The sequence below is a fragment of the Peromyscus maniculatus genome, chromosome 9 (assembly GCF_049852395.1).
Source record: "Peromyscus maniculatus bairdii isolate BWxNUB_F1_BW_parent chromosome 9, HU_Pman_BW_mat_3.1, whole genome shotgun sequence".
Taxonomy (NCBI): Eukaryota; Metazoa; Chordata; class Mammalia; order Rodentia; family Cricetidae; genus Peromyscus; species Peromyscus maniculatus.
Genome location: NC_134860.1, coordinates 43,693,658 through 43,718,007, shown reverse-complemented (window position 1 = coordinate 43,718,007; position 24,350 = coordinate 43,693,658). Strand labels below are relative to the sequence as shown.

At 43.5% G+C, this 24,350-nt stretch overlaps 1 long non-coding RNA gene across 1 annotated transcript; it reads right to left on the bottom strand.

Annotated features, from left to right (window-relative positions):
• Positions 1 to 1,182: 1,182 nt before the first annotated feature.
• On the bottom strand, positions 1,183 to 17,222 carry LOC143267157 (uncharacterized). Its single transcript, XR_013042067.1, has 4 exons — positions 17,088 to 17,222; positions 1,782 to 1,862; positions 1,527 to 1,650; positions 1,183 to 1,239 (listed from the first exon to the last, which is right to left on the bottom strand). It is a non-coding gene; the product is annotated as an uncharacterized LOC143267157 (long non-coding RNA).
• Positions 17,223 to 24,350: the final 7,128 nt, after the last annotated feature.

The window sequence follows — 24,350 nt, the reverse complement described above, 5'->3', positions numbered from 1 at the left end:
ACCTAAGAAATCCCAAGAGTTGGTGCCTTTGAGCTTTTCTTGTACCTTGATGGCGCAGCTGGCTCTGGAGAAGTAATATATTTCATCTGTGCACCCGAGGATAGACTGGGCTCAGGTAAGTTAGTGAGCTTATCCCAAGCAGAGAGAATGCTGTTGGGTGGAGAAAGAGTGAGTTGGGTGAATTAGCTGGTTGCTGGGGTAATAGTGGAATCATCACTATACAGTTTATAGTCAGTGTTCTGAAATGTTCTAACAAGTCCCAACCGTTCAAGTATCTGGGTCTTGAGAGAAAAACACAAGCCATCATTAGTTTTATTTTATTCTCTCTAGAATGAGCCCATCCGACTCTAGTAATTCATTTGTTCGCCTTTGTGGGTTTTTTTCTTTTCCTTTTTAATTTGTTCCTGCCAGTTTTAAAAGGTAATCATTCACAAGCATATGTGAAAATTGTCTTAGCAATTATAATTGGTTTATAATACCAATGTGATTCTGAAATGTCCTAAGCCCACGAAGGGCTTAAGTATTACCCAAATAGTTCTGGGAGATTACTAATGTGGTTTTGGTTTTCGCTTTGTGCTGAGAGGGAGAATTCACATTTTGAATACCCATTGGAGAAAAGGAAAACTTTCAGAAAAACTTGCTGGATGGACCAGTGAGATGCCTCAGCAGGTAAGGGCACTTGATACCAAGCCTGATAACCTGAGCTCAATGCCTGATACCCACGTGATGGATGGAAGGAGACAGACAGCAAAGGTTGTCTCTGACTTCTCCACCTGTACCCTAGCACTCAGGCCAGTTTGTGCCTCGTTCATCTGCCAGAATCTTTGTGACAGTCTTGTAGGTCACACTAAGCAGGAGAGGGACCCTACTGAAGCAGAATAGGATGGCCCCAAGCTCCTTGCAAAGAACTCTTGATTAATGTGCCCACCTCTCTCTCCCTCAGCAGGTTACATGATAGGAAGTCTCTCCAGAAGACTTCACAAAGGTCAGAAATTAGTCTAGGGCAGTCCTGTGAACGTCCTCTAGGGCCTGAGAGCCATCCAGATTGGAGGTTTGCCAAGGGGCATACTTTGGCTTCCTGCCAGGATTTTGTAGAGGGGAAACATTATGTTGAGGGATGTCTTTTGTTCTAATGAAAGCTTAAAGGTCAGAAAACTATCCATTTTACCCACACACAGAATCTGACATTCACAGATTTATTGTGGCTCAGGAATTCATGACATGTCCTCAGAGTTTACCCTGGATGGCAAAAAAGGGGAAATATGATAATGAAATTATTATACATAAACATTAGTTTTTTCTGTATAGTTTCCTCACACTGTCTTCCACTCCTTAAAAAACAAAACAAAACCAAACCTGCATGTAGTGATTTGATTTGCTTCGTACTATAATTCTTTAAATAGCCCCTAAAATGTTTTCCCAACAGAAACATGATACCGTTTGGCTTATAATAACTAAACCTGCTGCACCAAAGCATAAATATAACATTTGTTCTTTAAATTTTTAAATTAGGGCATCATACTTACAGGTCCAGTTTTGACATACACTTTTTAAATGAGATATTTGATGTCAAAGAGGGAAATACCACAAAGACGAATTGCTTCAGTGCATTTATGCTCTCTTTCTTCTTCTTTTCTTATATATTAAGCACTGAAATTGAGAAAAATTAGTGTCTTTTCTTGCTGTTCCTCAGGAAACAAATAGGAAAAACATGCATGCACACCGTGAAACTTTAACAAGGCAATGTATAGAGTTTTATGCTTTCCACAATTAAGATTTACCTAAAGTCTTTTTCATTCACTCCCGGGCCGAAGACCACCAACCTGGAAACAATTTCTGCTTTTAATAGCCACCATTAATATCTATGAAAACACAGTAAATGCATAATTTTCACATCAGGATATGAAACCACAAGAAGTGAGTTATTTATATGAATGACATAAAAGTAACTTAGCACCGCCCACGCTTGCCAGACAAAAGTAACCTTTGTAATTTCCATTCATTCAACAGATTCATTGAACTCCCACCCAACTCCCACCCAACTCCCAGGTGCACCAAGGCAAACATTTTAATGGTAAGAAACACATAAGATACAGCTTCTGTCTTATAGACAGGTTGACTCCAGTTGGGAAAACATACAAATTGGCGCGCGCGCACACACACACTTATACATACATGAGCACCCTGTCACACTTGATCAAGTGCCAATAGCACTCACTGTATACAAAAGGCTTAGTGGCTGAAGTTATGATCACTATTATTTTAACAGTCTAAGAAGTTGTCATGGAAATGATGGGCATGATTCCAAAGAATAAAGCTATAGCCAAAGATTTCATTACTCACAGACGCACGCATCTAATTGAAAAGAAATTTGTGTTGACACTCTGCTGCCCTGAATAAATATTTTTATACCTTGACATCTCTCTTTCTTCTTTCTTTGCTTTCTCTTCCACACCCATCAGCTGCTTCTGCTTATAGTGCCTGTTGCTATGATTCCTCTGTGTCATGCCAGACATCATAAGTAAAAAGTGAGTCTTCATCTCTGAGACCCAAACAAGATTATGTTACATGAATAATGATAATGATGCATTCTAGTGTGTAAGTGAAATCACCTCCTCTAATTGGAAATAGGAGATAGATGGATAGGTGATAGATAGATAGATAGATAGATAGATAGATAGATAGATAGATAGATAGATAGATGTAGAGATATAGATATAAATAAATATCATCTTGGGAGTCAAAGCAGCCTGCTACAGAACTGTCTGTCTTTGTGAATGAGTGACTTAAGTTAGGGAGTATCTAGGTAGATAACTTTTCAAAATGTTTATGAACCTACCCATCTAACTTTTTTATTTTCTACTTCTAAACGTTGTAATTTCAGTTGCTAATTGGACTCAGCCCTAAATGATATATTATGCTATTAAAAATAATTACAGGCAGATAAGGGAATTAAAATCAGGTAGAAATTGCATGGTGTGTCAGGTATGGTAGTATACATCTGTAATGCCAGCACTGGTTAGATTAAGGCAGAAGAATTGTAAGTTTGAGGTCAGCCTGGACTACCTAATGAGGTTGTACTGGCCAGTCTTATGTCAATTTGGCACACAAACTGGAGTCATCTGAAAGGAAGGCACCTTAGTTGAGAAAATGCCCCCATAAGATCCAGCTGTAAGGCATTTTATTAATTAGTGACTGATGGGGGAGAGCCCAGCTCACTGTAGATGGTTCCATCCCTGGGCTGGTGGTCCTGGGTTCTATAAGAAAGCAGGCTAAGCAAGCCACAGGAAGCAAGCCCGTAAGCAGCACCCCTCCATGGCCTTTGCGTCAGCTCCTGCCTCCAGGTTCCTGGCCTGCTTGAGTTCCTGTCCAGAGTTCCTTCAGTGATGAACAGTGATGTGGAAGTGTAAGCCAAATACACCCTTTCTTCCTCAATTTGCCTTTTGGTCATGGTGTTCCACTGCAGCAATAAAACCCTAACTAAGAGACCTTGTTTCAACCCTACATCCTACACCCCCCCAGCCCAAAGTAGTTGTAGGATGTTCACAACGTAGCTGACATTAGTTTTGCTTTTATTCTTCCTGGGTTTGTATAGCCTGTGACAGTGAAATACCACAGTCTCATTGTGACACAATGGCCCATGATTTGAGACAGTGAGCAAGAGTAGAGGCTACACTGTTCACATGCCACAAACTCACTCTCCAGAGCACAGAAACATTCAGCTGCCTCTTTAAAGACTTTTTGCCTTTTTGTGGTTCTTTATAACTTGGATAAAATGTTTTACCTATGTGTTAAGCTTTATTTTGGGAAATCAAGCTTTGTATCTTCCTTAACAAATTGCCTGCTCTCTGTACCAATAACATGGGCATTTTTCATCCACCAAGCCAAGCTAGAAATCAATTTACAGCCCGTTATTCAAATTAGTTCAGCTGTGAATTCCTCTCTGTGCAGGGAGGTTTTATGACCATCCATTCTTAAAGTTGACAGTTGTCCAAGAAATATGTGTTAATTTTACCAATTGAAATTTTATTTATTAAGAAACTTCATGAACTCAGGAATATATATATATATGAGACTTAAATAGGCTGGCTGTGTTGCAAATGAGCAATCCAGATCCTAGGAAGATAGAAGAAGGACCAAAGATGCCCCTTAAGGTAATGAAACACTGGAATTTATTTTTTCACTGAGGTTAGGGATAGGCAAAACCTTATTCTGGGCCATGAGTCTACGACCCATTGAAAGCTGGGAGACATTCTACATGTCTGAAATAAAGCAATGATGTCCACGGTTTAAAAAGATGAACAGGTAAGACGTGCGTAATGAGGAACAGGCTACAAGAATTCATTTCTCGGCTTTGCTCATCTCTACTGTTATTTTATACAGTGACACTAACTTTAATAATTGAGGCATGAGTTTCCTTTAGGTAAGTAAATATGTTTCTGGGACTCTTAGAACTGAAAAAGTGCTACAAAATCTCTGAGACCCTGAAGAAAGGGGCTACATAATTTTTAAGTGGCTTTTTCTTTTCCTCTCAGAACCTGCTTTTAAATTCCATTTCTTTCCTTTATCTCCCCCTCATCATTCTCTTTGTGGTCAGTTGGCTTGCCACCCAAACCCACAGTGACACCTGCTGGCTGATGAGAGGCGGCCTGCCTGGGCTGGAGTCCCAGCACGGGAGGGAGTTGTGCTGAACCAGCATTGTAACAACCACTACCACCAAATTCTCTCAAACTTGGGACAGCAAGGAAAACCTGCTGGAACATGGCAAAGAATATTTTGGAAGAGGACATTCTTTCTCTCAGGAAAATCTTCCTGAGGTCACTTCCTGAGGTGTAAAATGTAAAGATTGGGGCTGTTTTTGTAAAAATTGGCCAAAGGTACACCCTGTACCATGAGCCAATCAATTATTTAGACGTAAGACAAAAACTTCATGGAAAGCCACTCTTTACAATGTTTTTCATCAATGTTCATTTTTATTGCACAAGGTGGCAGGTAGCCATCCCTTAACAAAAGCCCCCAAAGATTTGAACATGTATGTGAACGTGCATTTCTTCTCTCTGACACAGAAGGTTACGTTCTTAGACGTACAATGCTCCTTCTTCCCATTCCCCAAAGATTCCCAGCCTCTGAGGAAGTTTCGTGACTGAAGAATATTTATTTGCTTAATCATAGGTATTTAGACATGGGTGATTTGGGCTGGGTACCTTTTGGAGGATGTTTGCTTTATTTCAAGAAAATCCATTTCTGACAAATTCTAGTTTTGAAAAAAGAGACAAGAATTTTTTTTAACATGGTACGTTTCTCAAAATATTGACACTTTTCACCCAAAGGTTAAGTCCTAGGAAAACCTTCTCAGTACACACATGTTCATGCTTGAAACAAGAGGTTGTCCCCAAAGGCTTGCAGCAGCCAATGTGTACTGGACGAAAATCTTGGCCTTCTTCATCCTCGCTGTGTGCTCTCAAAGCCAGAGCTTCATTTAAGCATGACCTTAGCAGAAGAGGGAGCCTTTCAGTGTTTCCTGGTATTTGGGGAAAGGAATGTTTTATTTGACTGCAGATGTCACTTGGTTTACAGGAAGGCTTTGGTAGCGCGTCCATGCCAGTACTGCACTTACCCCGGATTTTTGCTGTGTAGGAAGAACACATGTCAGCGCTCACTGTTTGTTAAATGGGAAAGGTTCGGTACAGCAGAAGCTTCTATTATAAACATTGTGACTTCGTGCAATTTACAAAATGTTCTATCTCCATTAAACAATAAACCCTTGACCCCGGAGCTCAGTTTGAGGATTCGGTGATTCGAGAAGGGAGACATAATGGATGGCGATAATAAATGAAGAGGTTCAAGGGGTTAAGAAAAACTGTTTAATTATTTCTCTAAGAGTGTGGGCTGCAGAAGCCTGTGTGTCATGTCTGCTGTCGTCCCAGAGAAAGGCTGCATGGAAGGAATCTACCCGAGCAGACCAGGCAAGGGCATAAAAGCAGGTGGCTGCCCTCCGCTGTGTTTGTGAACTAACAGTTTCTAGATACCCTTCCATAGCTGAAGTTCTGCAGCTCCTGCCAGGAGACCCAGTGCCAGTCCCTGGGCTCATCATCTGTTTTCCAAAGAGCTTGGATTTGCTAGCATGAGAAATTCATTGCACATCGTTGCTTCCCAGCTGTGGCACTAGTGAGTGTAGCCTTTTTTTGCCTTATTTATTTGTTGAAAACTATGTTCTGTCCTCTCTTGGAAGTTCTCTTATGTAACTAGTCCTGGACACAAGTCCTTGGGCGCTCAGTCCCAGGCCCTCAGCTTGCTTGTCAGTGAAGGACCTCCTCCTGAGCAGATGCCTCACTTGAACTTCGCGAGGTCAGGGCGTCCGCCTGAGGGCAGGATGTGGCAGTTCTCAGAGTGTCCTGTTCTCCAAATCATGGGGCCGAGAAATAGATGAAGTCTGTAGGCATGGGCTTTGGTTGGAGAACTGGGCTAGAGGGAGTTCTCAGCGTAGCTTGAAAGGCTAGGTGAAAAGTCCTCCTAGAAGGGAAGAACTGGAGCAGATCTGCTGGGAATTCCTTCAGGAGTCCAGTGTGTTCAAAGCAGGAGCCGGCAAGGAATGCTTTGTAGGTCTCCATCCAGGGTTTTAAGGCTAGAGGACAAGCCTTCTGTTGTTGCCAAATGAAGGCAAATCCTTTAGTGCTTCCTAGCCCTTGGCTCATCCCAGACACATTTACAGTAAACTGCTATCTGTTTTGCTCCAGAGCAGAGGCAGCTGGTCGGAAGAACTTTGGCTTCTGAAGTCCAGCAGAAAAGCATTGTGAAGCTGTGACATGGAGAAGGAAGGGAACCTGGCCTGGCTTTGATCGAAACACTCAAGTTTTTATTTCCCCTGATAGTCTAGGGGTGGAGCAGAAACTAAAACTTTAAGAATGATAGCATTTTATTTAGTCATGCTATTAACATGGAAGATACAGTTATCACCATGTTTCACAAGGGAAGACAGAACTGACCTTTCCTGGGTGTGTATGAGAATCCGGGTTTTGAGTAAGAAAGTTCTGGATTCCAACATCAGTCACTCTACCACTTGGCAGTCTGGGTGAAGTTAACATCTCTAATCCCCAGGTTCTAATCTGTGAAGGAATAGTTATAATGACTCTGGCATGAGACTATTGTAAAGATGAAATGATACCACGTTCCTAAGATGATCGACATGGGCCATGGCTGGTGAGAATTCCTTAGTTAGGCTTCAACCAGGAACAGAAAGTCTTTGAGTTTAAAGGCAGCCTCGATGATCAGACTCTGAGTGACCTCGAAGTCCTCCCTTCCCTTTAGTTCAGACTCTACTCTTGGGTACCACTGAGGTGCATATTAAAGTGACAGGTTTCCTTTTCCTATCTGTATGGGATTCAAATGAAATAATCATCCAAACTGAAAAGGGCCCGTGTCCTAGGAGCAAGTATCTCATTTTACCCTGAACTAGACAGATGACTGTCCAATGAGAGGGGATTACAAACTCAGCATTAAGTCTGAGACACATGAGTGGGAAAGCACATGTGTGGAAACATTGGGTGTAGTCCAGCTGGTCCTCAAAAAGAAAATCTCCAAAGTTAAAGATGAGCCAAAGGTCAAGAGTGGGAAGGACGGCATCTCTTGCCCACCATCCATGCCTACCCTCTTCCCCCAGAGGCAAGAAGCAGGGTAAAGACCCCAAAGGCTAGTACTAGGTCAATGGGGCATTTGCCTCTTCTATAAAAGTTAGGACTATGACTCAAAGCTCAGCAATCAAGATCAAGAATATTTCAGTGTAAGACGTCAAGGTCAAAGTCAATTAATATCACCCCATGGTGAGCAAACATAAGTTTAAATGGAGATGAGATTGTGAGATCTCGGAGCATCTGAACCTGGTGAAAAAAGATATCCAGTTCTGTTGAAGCCACATGGGCTGCTGGGGTTCTCAGCGGGAAAGCCCTTGCGCACCCAAGGCTGTTTCTGAGAGGCCTGCACCTCAAAAGATTTGTCCCCATCACTGCTATGCGTTAGAGATAGACGTGGCTCCCATACCATTTGGGAGATCATTTGAGAAGTAAACTCTGAACTGTTCTGGGTTCTTTCAAAGCAATTTTAAGCTCTCGGATTCAGAGGTTAAAGAAAAAAAAATCACTTATCAAAAGCTCCAGGGGGTTTCTTGAACTCAGATCTGGCATTTGCCATGCAATATTTTGATAAATGAGGGTTAAATGATTCCAAAATACACAGATTACATTTCCTTGAATATACATGGTTCTGGAAAATGAAAGGGAAATGGTGCTTTGAGCAAAATACATTTGGGCTCTGCTGAACCCAAGTATTTCAAGAATACAGCAGAGCTTGCCAATCTCCCAGTGCTCCTGGGCTCATATAGCCTGGCTCTCTATGTGAGAATTCCTTCCAGGCCTCATTTTCCCCAGGCATCTCTACTCGGGACAGGAAGTCTGTAACTCAATTTTCCCTTCTGTAAATAAAAAGCATCTCCAAAATTGCACAGGCCTGCCATCTCTCCCCCAGGAAAGAAAGGAAGACAAACGCAGGTTTTCGTGGTTTTATCATCCAGGCAGGGTGATTATAGTAAAATCGTAGACTCTAAGATGCCAGGTGGCCTTGGGGCCTCCCTGATTAGACATGCGGCATCAGTTCTAAGGGACTCTTACGTTCCATTACCAGGCCTCGGGAAAAATGACAGCAGCATTTGAAATGTCAAATCTGCATTGAAACGTCAATACACATATGAACTAGTGGGTACTGGTCTGTCCAAATTTAAACACAAGTACATGCTGCTCCTTTGAGTAAGGTGATGCTTTGACCAGGAGATCAAGGCAGACAAATTAAATTAAACACAAGTCATGTTTGGAAGGGGAAATGGTTTGGGGAGATGTAAGTGCCCATATTTTCCTAAATCACCAGAGTGGGATTAAAATTTATGGAGCAGATAAATATTTTGTTTCTAAGTCAGAGAACTCAAAGTAGCCAACAAGATTTGGAAATGGGAAGTTCTCGGGTTGGCAACCAGGTCAGCAGGGCAAAGTTGAAATATTCTCATCTGCAGGCTTGTTTGGTTCGCTCACTGCCGTGAGAAACTGGGCACATTCCTTCGACTTTGGAAGCAATGAAGGAGCCCTATGCATTGAGGTTTGTGAATCAACAAAGAGGAATGGCGTTTAATATTTAAATATGTCTCATGTAGCCATTAAAGCTCTTTTACGAGTGTTAACGCGTTATTAAAGCAAGATGGACTCCAGGTCACGGGCCCTTCCCTGGCACTCCCACAGTGCTAATGAACTGAGCCATGGCTCCTCGCAGTGAATGGCTGCCTCCGACAGTAGACTCAGTGTGTCCATGCAGTTAAAAATTCCCGAGGAAGAAAAAGTCAACCTGAAAATTATCCTAACCCGGGAACTTTTATTTCCATTGTTTGAACAACCTTACCCCCATAATTTAATATTAGCAAGATGGGGGGTGGGGTGCTAGAGGGATAAAGTAGGAAATATTGACCAGAGAAAACCAAGGGCATTGGTAACAGCCACACACACTAATGCCTAGCATCTACTAGTGCCTCATGTTATGTCCCTTGAAGGTGTTTACCTTAGTTTACAGGTGGGGTTTTTATGTCCACTCTGGTCTAAGTCATCTACTGTTACCAGAGAAGCTCAAGGAAGCACCAAAGCAGGCAAGAACAATGATGGTGACAGCCTGGCGAGCTAATAAAAGAAGACGACCACACTGCGGAAGAGAGACAAGTGGGCGAACGTGGATGCTTCAGATTTCATACAACAAATAGTTTGGGAAGTCCTAGTTATGAGTGACAGCCATACCTGCCAAAGTCAGAGCTTTGCTACAGCCCCTTGCCAACCATATCCTACAGAGAAGCAGCCACACAAAGGGATACTCGAGTATTTACATATGTAAACACCCTCAAACCCCCTTCCTTCCCTTTACTCCAAATAAGACACTACACTTATCTGCCATCAGAACAACATTCATCACCGAAAGTAATTGAACGACAACCCACACATTATGAGAATCAAACACAAATGTCTGTGGTTTCCACATCATACATTCAACACAAAACCGTGTGACAGCCTATCTTTATATCATATACAACAACTGACTAGTTCCATAAAGCATCTATTAAGATACAAATAATAAAAGGCTCCATCATATAGGCCTCGGAGTTCTGGTTTTGGTGGTATGTGATTTTTTTTTTTTTTTAAGGAGCATCGATGACAAAGGAGAAATCAGTTCCTGCTGGTTTTTTCACTACATTTTAATGTTAGGGCATTTAGAAAAGAATTTCCAAAAAAATAGTATCCAGAAGGCTGCCATGCTGCCTGTGTCTTCTCTTTACGTTGGTTGCTGTGCTGTGACACATATTGTCACAACCCCCAGCAACCTGTTGCTGTCGAGATGGACTGTGGGGAGCGGAGGAGCTCATTCCAGACACACCTGGGCCAGAGCCATGGGTTAACTGGAGTTAAGAGAAAAAACTCAGCAACTAAGGCCGTATGTCATGAGTCAGTTTGTGCGCATGTGTGTTCATGAGCTGGTCTCTGTTTCCTTCAGGGACTGCACTGACCCTTACCCAAACTTTCCAATGCTTCTCTGTTTTATCCCCCTCATCTTCTTGGTCCCCATTCCCAATTTCAGCCCTGACCCTAACTGTGCCTCATCACATATTTTGAGTTGTATTCCAGAGCTAACCAATCAAGCCTCTGGTTCTTCCTAATTCCAAATTCTAACACAAGAGCAAAGAGAGGAGCCACCTTCAACCCAACACCCTTGTTACAGACCATTAGCAAGCCTAGGGACAGGCCGTCCTGCCATCCCATGTGTCCTATCAACCCAGCCAAGCCTCGGTAGACATAGGAGCCACTGAACTCTGCAGTCTGAGAAGGAGCTGGCTGTGCCAGCTCACGTTGCATTATGGAGGGAGAATTCCAAAACTGCGAGAGACCGTCTACAGCATCTTCTCCCAGAATTCTGCCATAAGCAACTGCTTAGTCTCTTGCTGGCTTCTCAAACTCTACCTCAAGCATCCCAGAAGAAAGAAGAAATGGAAAGTGGTCCTCTGCACCACAACCATACTCTTAAATCACTCCAGAAGAAGAAAAAATAGAGTAGGAGAATTGAGTGTGAACACCTTCCCAAACACACCTATTATACCCTGCTGGGCCTTAGAGAACTTATTTGAATTGAAAAGGGCAAGTTGAAAACAGCTGTTCTCCTCATCCTCAGCTAAGAGAGTGAGTAGTTTGGTGACTCAAAAGTCATTCTCAAATATGTCTGCTTTTACAAGTTGATGCATTGAAAATTACTCAGTGTAGTAAAATAGAAATGGGTAGAACGTCAGGGACTTTGGGAATGAACAATGGTGGTGGTGATTTTGATTGAAGAACCTGACCATTCCTATTTGTAGTTTATCGTTAGTTCTGTAATTCATTGCCTGTTAGCACATATCAGTGCCTAGTTAATAAACCTGTTCATAGTGTTTACAAGGAGAGGCCTTGATGATTACCATCCCATAAATGTGTGAATATCTAAGAGACTATGCTGCAGTACACACCTCATCAAGCTTTCTTCTCTAGTCTTAAGAATGTCTTTAAAGCTCAATGCTAGACCTCAATTATACTTGAATTGCCGACAAGAAAAAAAAATGGAGCTCTATTAACTGAGCTGTCTAAACGTTCTCTGCTATAAATGACTTGTACTACTGCTCCATGGGAAGAGGTCAGTCATTTAAGGTGTGACTTCATCTAGTGAAGATTCTATCACATTTAAAAGATTAAAAGATGGACAAAAAGCCAATCCTGACCAAACTGATCACAAAAGAGACTAGACTGCTAAATTTGTGCAGTGAATCTGGTTCAGTCAATACAGAGAGAAGTGGAAGTTCATATGTGAAGGATCCAGGAGCACACGGGAGTGTATCACAGTGGTCTCAGTACATTACAGAGGACACAGTTAGAATCTCTTACAGTCACTCTGCCCAAAGAGTACAGTTAAGTCCCCACCAATTTGAATTCCACAAGAGATTGAATTGGAAATGAAATGAACCCAACAGATGTGAAATAATTCTATCCTTTTCCATAATAAAACTAAATTTCATATAACACTATTTTTAAATACTTGAAACTTCACAGATAACCTCAAACTAGTCCAATATAAAAATGTGAGGGAAAAAAATGTGGTAAGATTTCAGAAACAATAGTAACCACAAAAATTCCAAGACCATTAAAAGCTGCAGGCGCACTTATTTTTGTTATGATGTGTTTTGCGATCTATATAATGGTGCCCATGAAGATAAACTTAGACCATTCCACTTATGCTGTTTCTTTTTATTTTAAATAATTCCTTGAGATTCCATCTACAGACATATTTTAATAAACTCTTTACCTTGAACTTCGTATTTATGAGAAATTGCCCTTTCCACCTAAATAGAACTCATTTTCAGTGTCTTAGCATCTCCCATGTGGGTTATGTTCATGTTTTCAAACACTTCTTGATTGACTCGAAGTTTCTTATAACTTTAGATGAAGACAGCACAGAGCAGGAGATGCTAGAAACTTGATGTTGTTGAGTGCTAAAGCCCACCCCATCCCATTCTCTCTTCAGAAATGAAGAATGAAGGCCTGGAGTTCTCCTGTTCATCTGCATGCGCAGTACAGTGGCTACACATGGACTCCAACCCAGTCCTTTTCGTTTGACTTGATTTTCTTTCCCTTTGCCGTCTTCCACAAACCATGAACAGCCCTCATCAGTTCCCACCATCTCCTCTTCATCATACTCTGCAAAAGAAATGAAGCCAGCTGAGGCTAGGTCCCCATCCTTGGGTGTGTGTGGAGGGGCAGATATGGACCCAACCATTATCCATAGACAGCAACCCCAGATAAGAGCTGCCACAGAAATAGCCAATTCAAGGGATGCAGGGGGCAGATTGGATCAGGGTTCCAGGACCCAGAAATGCTTTGAAGTGTGTCATCTGAGAGTAGGTGAGGAAGATTTCAGAAGATGGCTTCGTGTTGATTCTGGGAGGTTATCTTATTCTGTCAATGTAGTCAAGTTTGAGCCTGTCAGAACGTAATCCTGGGCTGGCAAGATGGCTCAGTGGGCAGACAGGCCTGCTGCCAAGCCTGAACACCTGAGTTCCATCCCCATGAACTACATGGTAGAAGGAGAGCACCAACTCCCACAAGTTGCTCTCTGACCTACACACACGCATATCCTAGTACACACATGCGCGCGTGTACACACACACACACACACACACACACACCAAAATTATAAAAATTAATGTAAAAATATTGTAGACTATACACACTTAGAAAGTTACTTCAGTCTTAACCATTAAGCCTTCAAACATCAAATGCATTGGATCAGCCCTTTGCCTCAGTTATTTTTATAAATAAAGCTGGTATCAACACAATGTTTTCATTTTTATTTTAGAGTATTAAGGGAAGGCACTTGCACGGTTTAGATTTGGGGGGAAAATAGAGTCAGACAACTGAAGACTGCTGTAGACACATGGCTGGCTGTGGAGGAATTGAGCTGGAAGTCCCTTACTCTGCACTACCACCCCACCTTTTGTTTCTACGACACCATGCTGGCTTTACAAGATTACTGCTCTAAAATCCTTTTTCCATGCATGGACCAAGCTGGAAGGAGGATAAGTACAAGGTCGTGAACTTCCAGAATACCCCTACACGACCAGTGTCAACCCAGGAGCTACAGCTGCCACACACTGGGGACCCATTCACCGGCTGCTATTGAAACTATGATCGGCAGCCTGATGCTATCAGGCCGTGCCCTCCAGATACGCTCCACGGGGCATGCGCACAGCCTCCCTTCTTTCGGGAGAAAACTAGAAACACCTGGATCGCGTTAGCTCACTTCTGCCCTTCTACAGCTGGCTTTTATGCTTTTCCCCTCTTAAGGAGTTGACAATCTGGAAAAATCTTGATACTCAGCCAAGAAGCCAAGAGCCTTTCATTTTGAGCACAGACATTTCTCTGTGTCCCGGCAAAGCAAGAAGGAGAGTGAGATGGAAATTATTCCTTATGATGTAAAAATAAAAATGTGGACAATCAAAAAAAAAAAAAAAAAAAAGTCTGCGGAGAGGGTTCAGTGGGTAAAATGCCTGCCACACAAGCGTGAGGACCTGAATTCAAATCTCCAGAACTCACTAAAGTAGGCTGTGGGAGCTCTCCCAGGCCCCCTGTGGGGAGACCATGAGAAGGAGAAACAGAAGCTCCCAGGCCAGCTAGCCCAGCATGAAGAGTGAAAACCAACAGGAGATCCTGTTTCAAACAAGGTAGAATGTGAGCACTGGCACCCAAGGGTGTCCTCCAAGCTCCGAACCGCACGATGGTGCACCAACCTACCCTCATACACACACACACACACACACACACACACACACACACACACCAAAAACAGAAAATAAGGAGGAAAAAAATGTCTCACTTTCCTCCTAAGCAATCCTCTTCAAGTAACAAATGACCGTATTTCTTTTTATTCTTCCTCCTCCCCCTCTTTTTCCCCTCTTTTTCTCCTCCTCCTCTTCCTCCTTTTTTTTCCACCCTGTTTGGTCTTTTGAGACAGAGTCCCACTGTGAACCCTGGCTGGCCCTCAACTCACTATGTAGACCAGGCTGGCCTCTGACTCACAGAGACCCTCCTTCCTTGTCTTCCAGGCATGCACCACCAAGCCCAGCTTGTGGCTGCCTTTCTTAACAGCTTTGGTGAGTGGTGCCCAGTACATCCAAACGCCTGTGCTCCACCCGGGCCGGGCCATCTGCTGTGTGGGCCTCACAGCTGTGCCTCTACTCTGTGACTCCCCAGCCTCTCTCCATGGGACACTTGAAAATCTCACTGCAAGCAGAGGGCAGGGGGCCAGGGGTGGAGTGGCCCTGCTTACTCTGTAGTGCACAATGTTTCTGGTTGAAAAACTCCCGATGTCAAATTAGTCATCAATTGAGATACTTTTTTCCATGAGCCTGCACCCTGGACTTCTGAATATAATTCATAGATATGAAATAATCAAACCATGGGAAGAGCCACTGTTTCCACTACGCCAACAAAGCCAGAGGAGTTCAGAACAAGGTCCACATTAACCAAATACCACTGCCCAACCCAGGCTTGGAGCTGAAACCAATCGCGCTGAAAACCAGAAACAAAGTTCCCTACAGGAGGGGGGATGAGGAGTCTGAGGGAGTGTGTAAAACCGGGGCTCCTGGGCTTCCTGATGATCAAGAACAGGCCCAGGTTTGTCCCTGGGTTGGTTATAAACAGAAGGCCACCGTTACCGTCCTCTTCACCCAGCCACAGAGAGAAGCTGATTTCACCTGCTGCTGTCTGAGCTGCTTGCCCAAGCTGTTAGTTACACATTCGTCTCCCATCAAGTCCAGCTCAGTGCTGGTGGGCAACTGAAGACAGAAGACTGGATGTGCCTCTTCCTGAAAGGTCTTTCCTAGGGTTGAGGCTGTAGCTCAGTAGTAGAGCACTTGCCTAGAAAGCAGAAGGTCCTGGGTTTGCCACTCAGTACTGAAAAAAACAAATGCATTTATAAAGTTATGGGCAATCTGGCTGTGCCTTGGATCTAACCCACAGTGTATTTTAATCATTTTTGTCACACCTACAAGCTGGCTTTGACCAGTCAGTGGCCAGTTAATGGAGAACAGGCTCCCTGCCACACCTCATCTTGTCGTGGTCCAAATCTTTCCTCTATTCTCAGCTCCGTATCTTCTGTCCTCCGGTTCCACCTAGACTCTAACTCCAACTCGCCTCCTCTGGGCCAAGGTGCAGGTGGCTCTTCGGCTTTAATGGCAGCACCTGTGCATGCTGCTTTTAAAAGTCTGTCCCTTTCAAAGTCCAGTGGGGCAGAATCTCTCTTTGACTGTTCCACCTCTGGGCACCAGTAGAAGCTTCTACTCCCCACCTGGTTCCAGATCTCAGGACCCAAACTGCAACCCTGGCCTGGCAGAGTCCTGGTCCCTCTGGAGATGGAGTGAGGAGGGGGAGGCTTGCTACTACCCCATGACAGAGCACCTTACTGCCTTTCAAGGACGTCACCCGACTCTGCAGGATTAAAGAACGCCCTCCCTGTGAGGGTCAGAAGAAATAAGGAGACACTGAGAGATAATTAGTATGCAAGTAGCAGAAAGAGAAAGAGAAAGCAGCGCCAGATAACTGTGGGTGTGTGTATGCATGTGTGTATGCATGTATGTGCATATGTATATGCCTATGTGTGCATGTCCATGTCTGCCTGTATGTGTGTATGCATGTATGTGCATATGTATATGCCTATGTGTGCATGTCCATGTCTGCCTGCATGTGTGTATGTATATGCATGTGTGTATGCATGTATGTGCATATGTATATGCCTATGTGTGCATGTCCATGTCTGCCTGCATGTGTGCATGTATATGCATTCATGTTTATATGCATGTGTATGCCTGTGTGTGTGTGTATGTGCCTGTACATATGACCTCATGCTATGGCCAGAGGTTAAAATTGGGTATTTTCATCTACCATTCTCCCTCCAGCTTGTTTGGTTGAGCAGGTCTCTCACAGAAGCTGGATCTCATCATCTGACTCAAGTGGCTGGCCGCTGTGCCCAGCGACCTGCCTGTGTCTGCCCACCCTGCCAGCTTCTTCCGTGAGGACTGGAGACCTGAACTCAGTCCTCACACTGGGCGGCAAGCACTTTTCCCAGCAAGCCATCTGTCCAGCTGTCTGTTGGCACTCTTGGGAGACACTTTAAACATTCTCTCCCTTCCAAAAGACAATGTGGAGAATATTAACATCCTCAGCATTTCAGAGCATTCTGAATGCAATCATTTTGGGAACCACAAAAAAAAAAAAAAAGGCATTAGAAAAGCTTGCTTAATGTGCTCATAAATTTTGCTTAGAATGTGAGAAATATTCAAGAGTAACCCACATTCTTGTTGGTGGGGAGAGAGAGCAGTAGAGCCACTATGGAGGTTTCTCAAAACTAACAAAACTAACAATAGCTGATCCAGCCATGGCCTCCTGGGTGTGCGCCCAGTGGAATCCAGCTCAGCGGACCACAGAGGTACTTACTTGTACAGCTGCGTTTACTGCAGCACTGTTCATGAGAGCAGAGATGTGGAGCCAGCAGAGGTGCCCATCGGTTGATGACCGGATGAATAATGCTGTGTGAGTATATAATGGAGTATTATTTAGCCATAAAGACGAATGAAATTATGTTTGTAGGAAAATGGATCATCAACGTAAGTAAAACAAGACAAACTCAGACAAGTATCACATTTTCTCATGGATGAAATATTATATGTTAGATAGTATTTTATAAATTAAATATTTATAGATTTGAACTTGAAAGTAGAAATAGCTGTGTTTGGGAAGAGGAGGGGGCCAACGGGGAGGGGGGCAGGAGAAAACAAGAGAGAAATGGTGGACAAGGTTCATTATAGATGCAGGATGAAACCCATTATTGTGTATAACTAAGACACAGTAGTGAAGCATTTTTAAAGAAAGTAATTTTTGTCTTAGAAAAATAAAAGGCACGACACCACCTCTTCCCCCATCCTGTCAGAGAAAGCATTAAACAGGATGGTAGGACTTTTAGCTGGCACTGCTGCTGTTTAAAAAGCCTGGCGACAGAGGTAACTCCACAGGTGCCCAGTACAGGCATGGAGTGAGGCTGGGAAGGAGGATGTCATAGTGGGGAAACCATGTGGAGATAGGAACGATAATCACAGCTTATACAGGAAGCAGGCACAAGGAAGGACGGCAGTGTGCTGGACCCAGCACACACCCATTCCCACCTGGCTTCCCTCAGACCTTCTCTCTAGCTGTCCATGCCCTGCCAGAAAGTTTGCCCAGCACCAAGCACAGCTGTAAGTCATAGGGGAGGTCTTGATTGTCACCAGAGAAAGGTGTGTCTCTGGTTCCCACGGCAGTCTGGCTGCTGAGCCCGCTAGGCAGAAGCACATTTCCTCACATCTTCTGCGACCAAGGTGAAAGGTCAGCTGTGGTGGCGTGTGTCGGTGATCTCCGCACCCCTACAGGAAGATGGGAAGCAGAGATCGGAGACTCTTGGAAGCTCAAAGGCCAGCTAGCCTGGAGTGTCCTGTGCAGCGGCAGAAAGAGAGACCCTGCCTCAAAGGGTGGGAGTTGTCTTTTGACATCTATGGATGCCACGGGTTCTCTCTCTCCCTCCCCCCCCCAAACACTAACTAACTAACTAACTAAACTAATTAATTAATTCTACAGAAACTTGCCCCTTCGCCAGCACTCTTACCAGCTCTTAATCTCCATTCTCCCTCTCCTTCTCTACCGTCTTTGGCATGACACTTCCCATTAAAATGATAACACAACTAGCCTCAGGGTTTGTCTTCTAGGCTAGAAGCAAGCTAACAAAAGTAGCTTGAAAAGTTTATTAACAAGTGTGGGATTTGAACTCAAGTCTAGACCTAGCAAGATGGCTCAGAGGGCAAGTACACTTGCTGCCAAGCCTTAGGATCCGAATTCCATCACTGTAGCATCAATCTTAAATGGTCTTCTTAATAAAATCTAACCTGGGAGACAGGTATTGGGGTGAACGCTGGAAGATCAGAGAAGCAGAACAAGCCACAGCCATCTCACCTTGCCGATTCCTCAGCTGATCCTCTTTCCTCAGACTGGAAGCTTCTGTGTCCTCACCCAGAATTAATCTCAGCTGAACTGCTGCTCAAAGCCTAAAAGCTTAACCAGCCTAGTTCCTGGTCCTCATGCCTTATATACCTTTCTGCCTCCTGCCATCACTTCCTGGGATTAAAGGCATGAGTCACCATGCCTGACTGTTTCCAGTGTGGCCTTGAACTCACGGATATCCAGACAGATCTCTACCTCTGGAATGCTAGGATTAAAGGCATGTGCTACCACTGCCTAACCTCTATGTTTAATATTATGGCTGCTCCGTTCTCTGACCCCCAGATTAGTTTATTGGGGTGCACAATATATCAACCACACATCCCTGGGACCTACATGGTAGAATGAGATACTCTTTCAAGTTGTCTTCTGATGTACCTACACACACACACACACACACACACACACACACACACACACACACATACACACACGAATGCACACATGCATAACATAGCGGAGTCTGTCTATAAAACATGCCATGGCCAAGCTGGAAACATGGTTGGGTGGTTGAGCAATTCCCTGACACCCATGAGATTTTAGATTCAGTTCAATCCCTAGCATTGAAAAATTAATTATTAAGTATTCACCATGGCCATTAGAGGGAACTTATACCTTAACAGGATTCTAAAAATTAATGATAATCCCATATTTCTTTTTTTTTAAAAAAATCTTTCTTTTTGCGTAAATGTACCCAAATGAATAACCAAGGCAAAAACGCCTCGAACTGAACAAATCTGCATTTCCTTCCAGCTGCATGGAGCTGCTGAACACGATCTCCTGTCAGTCAAGCCGGATGATGAAGTGCGTAGAGTCATCACTTGGGTTATGCACCCTCCTCCACCCCATCTGCCATTAATACCGCTATAAAATTTTATATGATTGAAATTGAGATTAAGGTAGCTTTGGCCTGGAAAAGGAGTTGCTGGTCCAAACCTATGAGCCCAGCCAAGAGGTGTGTGGAAGTAGGGCAACGCTATCCAACTCTGCCTTGATTATGAGGTTGGCAGAGGGAGCCTCGGAGACCGGAAACACATCTGTGACCATCGAGGTCACTCCAGCTTCTCAAACCCCACCAACCCTCCCCAGCTGCCCACGGTGAAAGATCCTCTGAGCCATGGATCTCAGGAATTTAAGTGCCACACATCAGAAAGACACTGCTCACAAGAAACCCTCGGCACCAAAGAACTCCATTTCCTGTGATGTCCTTACTTACTCCGAAAAACAGGCTGGCCTGCATTTTACTTCACTTTAAAAATAGAACTCTGCCGCACAGAATAGGTTTTAAGGAACCTGGTTATTTGGAATAGAAAAAAAAATAAAATAAAAAGTAAACCGTTCTTGGCCTACTTTTTTTGTTGTTGTTGTTTTGTTTTAAGTTGAAGTGTCTTGTTTTGTTTACTTTGACGGCAGAGTTCCTTGGCCTCCACTCAAGTCATTGCAGCTGAGCCGAGTGATTCCCATGCCATCCAAAGTGCATGGAGCAAAGTGCTTTCAGAGAGCTCCCAGAAGGGACGATTGTCCCCTTGGTCACCCTCTGAAGGTCTTGTTTTATAGTGAATCCAGAGTCCTTTTTATTTTAATTTTCATTTATTCCTTGAGGATGTCATGCATGTATAAATGTGTCTTGATCATATGCCTCTCTCACTCGCCCCCTGTCTCTCATCCCCACGAGGATACCCCTCACACCTCTCTTCCAACTTCATGTGCTGCTTTCACAGATTTTCATTTACTTCTGACATTTTTAAATTTATTGCACTTTATTTATTTATTTATTTATTTAGTGTGTGTGCACGCGCGTGTGTGCGCGCCCTGGGAAGTTAGCCTGCACACACCACAGCATGTGTGCAGAGGGCACAGTAAACTTATAGAAGTCAGTTCTTTTGTTCCACCATGGGAGGCCTGGGGAATTGAACTCAGGTCATGGGGCTTGGCAGCAACCGCTTTATCCACAGACCCATCTCAAGGCCACTGCTTACTTTTTAAGCCACTGTGTCCAATTAGTGCTTCTGTATGCATGCGGGCATGGGGTTATCCCTGGGGCTTAAGGGACCTACCAACTGGCTAACACTCCTAAAGAAAAACAACTCTCCCTTCCCCAGAAGCTACAAACTGGCATTAGCTCCTCCGCTGGGGGTGAAACTGGAAAAGCCTCTTCTCTCTCCATGCTGGAATTTTTAACTGGCTTAATCTTGAGGAGTTCTTGCATAGGTAAGCAAAACTACTATGAGTTAATGTGTACAACCATGGCATACCCAGGGGACAGTTCACAGCTCTCCTCCCCATCCTCTCTCTACCTCTGCTCCCTCTTCCATGACATTCCTTGGACCTTGGGAAGAGGGTTGATACAGGTGCTACCTACAGCTAAACACACACAGTTGTTTATTTTCGGCACATAGGACAAGTTGTTCATCTCTACACTAACCATCATACACTGTAATAAGGAGCTCCTCCAGCCAACATGGAAGCAGCACAAGTCAATGGATATAAACGTAAAGAAGTCAGTTTAATACACAGCATTTAGAAAGAAAAAAAAAAAACAACAGGAGTAGGTTCTAGCTTAGGGCCTATGACTTCCGTAGCCATGGGTTGTTGTTGTTGTTGTTGTTTTCATCAGTACCAGGCATGAATTTGTAAAAACAAACCTCAAATCCAAACAAGAGAATGGTTGGTTTCCCCGTAAACGATCATGTCACTATTACACCGGTTGCTCATCTTGCCTAGAAGGTCAGTGGTTGTCCTATGCAAGGTCCTGGAGGAGATAAGGCCATTGGTGTCTTTTCCCCTCCAGCAGCCTGGAGAGCACCTTCTGGCCCTATGAAATCTAGCCAGCAAGGAGAGTTTCCTGGTCCGTTCAAATGTGACTTTTCTATGTTCTGCAACAACACATGCAGCGTCTTCGGCAACAGGGTCTTATCTCTAGCTATGGTGGGAAACCAAGAGCCATGACAACAACCTGCATTGTTTGGGGGGCCTCTGGGGCCTCCCTGGCCATTAACTGGTAGGGCTGTAACTGAGACTGCTACTGAGATTTTTATTCAATAGACCATGTCATCTGTGAGCAGTGTTCTTTATCAATGTCGAGGTGCTTCGTTGAAACCCTTTTTTTAAAAAAAACATAATACTTTTAATTAGCTTACAGACTAGTGGAATTTTGCTAAGGCTTCTTCCTGCATCCTTACATTTGGTCAATTCACCCACTACCTCTTTTTCTTTCCCTCCCCATCCCAGCCCCACTTAATGAGACCTTAGGTTTCAGTACCCTCCTGTTTTCATTCATATCAGGTGTTTTACTGCCTATGTATACATACATATATATATACATACATATATATATATACATACATATATATATATGTATGTATATATATATATATATATATATATATGTTGGTTTCCCCATAAATGATCATGTCACTATTACACCAGTTGCTCATCTTGCCTGGAAGGTCAGTGTTGTTACATGCAAAGTAATATATACATATATTAGTTTGAGTTGTAACTCAACTCAAACTAATTCTCAAGTAGCTTCTTTACACACACTTTATTTTGCTTATGCTTTCTCCTGGCCACTCATTTCTACCTCTCCATCGCTTCTCTACATGCCCAACCCTTTCATCCCTAGTATGCCCCCTTTCTACTTATATTTTTTCCCATATTCTACTATCCCACTGCTTTAAATGTATCCCACCCTCCCACCCTCCCCTCTTCCCTATCTATGGCCCATTTCGCGTTCCCTAGCTTCCTTGCCTACTTCGTGTCATACCCACAAAACAAAAGATTTGAAGCTAGTGGCCCTCAAATGAGAGAGAGAGAGCACATGCAAAACTTGCCTTTCTGCACCAGGGCGACCTCACTCAGTATAAATGTCTCCAGTTCCATCCATTGACCTGCATATTTCATGGTTTAATATTCTTTGCAGCTGAGCAGTATTCCATTGTGTATGTGTACCAGACTTTCATGATCATTTAATGGACAGGTAGGTTGATTCCATTTCCTGGCTATTTGTGAACAGAGCAGTAGTGAATATCACCGAGCAAGTATGTCTGCTGCAGGAGATCGAGCCCTTCAGGTCTGTGTGCAGAGTGAGATAGCTGGGTCAAATGATAAACCTATTTATAGTTTTTGTATCTTTAAAGAAAACTCCAGATTGGTTTCCAGAATGGCTGCATTAGTTTATACTGCCACCAGCCGTGGATGAGTGCTCCCCCTCCCAACATCCACACCAGCATGTGTTTCATCATTTATTTTCCTGGTGATGGCCGTTCCGACTGGAACGAGGTGGAATCTTAATGAACTGTTAATGTGCGGTTCCTGGTGATTACGGATGTTGAACATTTTGTATTTCTTATTTTGAGACCTGTCCATCCAGCTCCACAGTGCAGTTTTCAGCCGGGTTGTTTATTTCTTTGGTGTTTAGCTTCGTGAGTTCTTTGTATATTCCTACACTAATCTTCTGTCAGGCATCTAACTGGCAAAGGTTTGCTCCCATTCTGTGCCCTCCCTATTCACTGGACTGACCACTTCCGTTCCTTTACAGATGTGTTCCAGTTTCATGAGGTCTCGTTGGTCAACTGTTGGTCTTATTCCCTGAGCAACCACTATGCTATTCTGCACTTCCCTGTGCTTAGGAGTCATAGTGTGCTCTCTACAGTTTCCTCTAGTGTGTTCAGGATATCAGATTTTGGGGGTGAAGTCCTTGATCCTTTGGAGTTGAGGTTTGTGCAGAGTAAGACATAAGGATATAGATTTGTTCTCCTGCGTGTTGAAATATAGGTTTCCTAGTACCATTTGTTGAAGATGCTGTCTGTTCTCTAATGTATACTTTGGGTGTTCTTGTTAAAGATCACATCGCTGTAGTTACATGGGGTCATTCTAGCCAAATGGGACCTATGTCTGGGTCTACTTTTCAATTCTATCATCAGTCTCTGTGTCTGCTTTTGTGCTAGTATCACACAGCTTTGGTTACTATGCTTTGTGGTATACTATGATCCCAGTTATGATGAGTCCTCCTGCTGTGTTCTTTTATTCAGGATTGCTTTGGTGATCCGTGGTCTTTTGTGCTCCCACACAAATTTTGAGATTTTTTTTGTTTTGTTTTTCTGTGGCTGTTGAATAAAGGTCCTGGTAGTTCCATTAGGATTTCATTGATTGTTTATTCTTTTACTAAGGCAGGTTCTCATGCATGCCAGACTGGCCTGGAACTCAATATGTAGCCAGGGATTACCTTGAATTTACGATCCTCCTGTCTCCATCTCTCAAGTGCTGGGTTTACAGGTATATACCAGACATATGGTTTTAAGCAGCATTGAGGATTTAACCCAGGGCTTCATGCATGTCAGGCAAGTATAACTCTACAACTGAGCTACGTCCCTGTCCAGCCTTTTATACTGTAATTGTTACTGACTTGAGGAGAAACCAAAAAAGGGGGTGGTCTTTTAGACAGCATACAGTGTTGGGAAATGACCCTTCTTTGTTGAGATTTTGAATAGAATCATCCAGTCAAGGAAGTTCTTGCTCCCAGGAGGCTGCTGACGAGAGTCTAGAGGGAAGGTCATACCTGCAAGCCCGTCTGTCTTCACCAACTACAAAGAAAGAAATATAGGGACCGCTCTAAAAGCCTTTTCGCTCAGATCTATATTCAGGCAAACATTAACAAGGTTAAGATAAAGG